Genomic DNA, 3865 nt, shown 5'->3' on the forward strand with positions numbered 1-3865 from the left:
AACAAGGAACTCATAATGGCCGTATATGGTCTTGAAGGATGTTTTAAGAATATCCGAGTCCCTGATCTTCAACTGGTGATAGCCTGAATGGAGATCAATCTTGGAGAACGCTCTCGCTCCCTGAAGCTGGTCAAACAAATCATCGATACGAGGCAAAGGATACTTGTTCTTGATTGTTACTTTGTTCCACTGCTTGTAATCAATGCATATCCTCATCGTGCCATCCTTATTCTTCACAAATAGTACAGGCTCACCCCAAGGCGACATATTGGGCCGAATAAACCCCTTATCAAGGAGTTCCTGAAGCTGCTCCTTCAACTTTTTCAACTCCGCTAGTGCCATACGCTAAGGTGGGATAGAAATGGGCTGAGTGCTCGGCACCAGATTAATACCAAAATCAATATCCATGTTCGGTGGCATGCCCGGCAGGTCTGTAGGAAACACATCAGGAAAATCCCTCACTATAGGAACAGAATCAATACTAGGAGTCTCTGCACTGACATCCCTCACAAAGGCTAAGTATGAAAGACAACCTTTCCCAACCATCTGCTAGGCCTTCAGAAACGAAATCACCCTACTGGAGACAAAATTAGTAGAACCTCGCCACTCAATTCGTGGCACACCCGGCATAACCAACGTCACGGTCTTAGCGTGACAGTCCAGTATAGCACGACATGGAGATAGCCAATCCATGCCCAATATAACATCAAAATCCACCATACATAACAACAAAAGATCCACTCGGGTCTCCAGACCCCCAATAGTCACCACACACGACCGATACACATGGTCTACAACAACGGTATTACCCACCGGAGTAGATACATGAACAGATGAAATAAGAGACTCACGGGGCGTATCCAAATAACGAGAAAAGTATGATGACACATAAGAATAAATGGAACCGGGATTAAATAATACATAGGCATCTCTATGGCAGAGTGAGACAATACCTATAATTACAGCATCTGAAGCAACAACATCTAGTCTAGCTAGGAGTGTATAAAAACGAGCTTGACCACCACCTGATCGACCTCCCTCTTTGGGGCGACCCCTAGCTGACTGACCCCCACCCCTAGCTGCCTAAGCGGGTGGTGAAGTGACTGGAGCTGAAGTCGAGGGATGACCCCTCTGTTGAGATGGACCCCTCTAGCTAACTGACCCCTACCCCTAGCTGACTGACCCCCACCCCTAGCTGCCTAACCAGGTGGTGAAGTGACTGGAGCTGAAGTTGAGGGCTGACCCCTCTGTTGAGACGGACCCTCAAGAAGACGAGGACATTGCCTTCTCATATGCCCAAACTCTCCACATTCATAACAACTCCCCGATGCTGGAGACGGGGACTGAAGGGAACCCCTGGCATCAGAATGACCAGTAGAAGGACCTGGCATGGAAGAACCCTGAACTGATGGAACACAGGACAAACTCTGGGCTAGAAGGGCATTGAGTGATGAATGGTCCTGATGAGAACTGTGAGAACCATGACCCGATGATTCCCCATGATAACCTGGGCGAGCTAACTAAGCCTGCCTAAATGGACAGCCTCTATCGTGCTGAAATTGACCCCTCGAAGGAGCACTACCAAAGTTACCAGATCCCCGAGGCCTCTTGGCCTCCCTCTCCTCTCGCTCCTGGCAATGAACTGACTCAATCTCGCAGGCGATATCTACAACCTCCTCAAGAGTAGCACCTGACACCCTCTCCCTAGTCATGAGAATTCGAAGCTGATATGTGAGGCCATCAACGAACCTCCTGATCCTCTCTCAATCTGTGAGAACAAACCAGACCGCATAACGAGCTAACTCAAAAAACCGCATCTCATACCGCGTCACAGTCATATCTCCCTAACGCAACTGCTCGAACTGCTTGTGCAGCTCCTCTCGGCGAGACTGTGGCACATACTTCTCCATAAAGAGAACAAAGAATTTTTGTCAGATAAAGGGTGTTGCCTCCCATAAGCCTCCTACCAAGTAAAGGTAACTCCAGAAAACTGAAAGGTAGTAAATGCTACACCACTGGTCTCTAGAATACCTATTGTGCAAAGAATCCTCTAACACTTGTCCAAGAAACCCTGGACATCCTCGCCCTCAATACCACTGAAAGTCGGAGGCTGAAGTCTACCAAACCTCTCCAATCAACACTGCTCGTCGTCAGGCATAACTGGTACCACATACTCCTGAGCTGGTGCAACCGGCTAGGCGGGAGGTGCCCCTGATGTTTGAAGTCCCTGTACCACCTACTCAGGTGTGCAAGCAACGGGGGTCTAAGTACCTCTCCCGGCCTGAGAAGTAGCTGCGGCCATAGTAACTGATACCACCTGAGCCAAACCAGTGCACACTGATAGAATCTGAGCTAGAGCCTCCTGAAGGCCTGGAATCACTATAGGCACAGCTGGTGCCTGAGCTGGTGCTGCTGGAGGTTCCACAACTGGGACCTGATCCTAAATTGGGGCGGCTGGTGGATCTGCAGGTACAGCCCTAGCTGTTGTGTGGGCTACACCCCTGCCCCTACTACGGCCTCGACCAAGTCCTCGGCCTCTAGTGGCCCCAACTGACGGTACTGGTGGTCGTCCATCCTAACCGGTAGCACACATCCTCACCATCTGTGAGAGAATGGAATAACAGAAGTTTAGTACTCGGATCAACAGATTCGCACGACAAGAGTTTCAAGAATATGAAATTTTTCCTAAAGGTTCTGCAGCCTCCCGAGGATAAATACAGACATCTCCGTACCGATCCGCGAGACTCTACTAAACCGGCTCATGACTCGTGAGACCTATGTAACCTAGGCTCTGATACCAACTTGTCACGATCTCAAATACCCAGTCGTGATGGCGCCTATCACAATACTAGGCAAGCTAACCCAATCAAGTATCCTCAGTAAAGTTCTTTTAACAAAGCATTTTTCTAACATTAATTAAGTGTCGATTTTTCATAAGAAATATCTAAATCACTGAAATGTGCAGAAAATAGTAAAACCTCAAACCAATATAGCCCAACAATCTGGTGTCACGAGTCTAGAGCCTCTAAATAAAACTAGTCCGATTATTTATTACATAACAAATCTAAAATGCAAAAAAAAAGACAAGTATAGGAAGGAGGAAGGTAGGGCTGCGGATGCCATGCAGCTACCTTGCAGTCGCTGGTAAGCTCCGACAATACTGGGGACCCTCACTCTGCTGCTCGGGCACCTGGATCTGTACACAAGGTGCAGGGAATAACGTGAGTACGACAACTCAGTAAGTAACTAAAGTAAAAAAGGTCTGAGTGCAGTGACGAGCAGTTAAAATTCATATATAAGAGTATACAACAGAGTATCAAATCAAACTCAATAGTTTGAAAGCCAATTACTTTGTAAAAACTTCAGTTTCAGTTGAAATACCTCGAAATCATTTATTTAGCCACTTTTAACAGAGGCTCATTACAAAAGAAGAGTGAAATCAGCAAAAATATCATAAATGGGCCCCTCGGGCAAGGTATCACTCATGAATATAGCCTCTCGGGCAAGCCTCTCGGTCACTCGTGACTCAACTCTCGTCACACGGTACGCACACTCAGCACTCATGCTCAATAATATCTCATAATAGTAATAATCATAATAACCGCTACGGCGTGTAGCCCAATCCATAGTTTATAGTCTACTATGCTCCTTAGGGGTGTATAGACTTCGGAGGGGCTCCTACAGTCCAAACGTCATATCACTGTGGCGCGCAGCCCGATCCAATATATATATCGCTGTGGCGTGAAGCCCGATTCATATAAGTATCGTTGAGGCGTGCAGCTTGATCCATAATATATACATATAATGTTGCTGCGGCGTGCAGCCCGACCCACAATATTTATAATCCTCACCATTAGGTCCTCCA

The sequence above is a fragment of the Nicotiana tabacum genome, chromosome 5 (genome assembly GCF_000715075.1).
Source record: "Nicotiana tabacum cultivar K326 chromosome 5, ASM71507v2, whole genome shotgun sequence".
Taxonomy (NCBI): Eukaryota; Viridiplantae; Streptophyta; class Magnoliopsida; order Solanales; family Solanaceae; genus Nicotiana; species Nicotiana tabacum.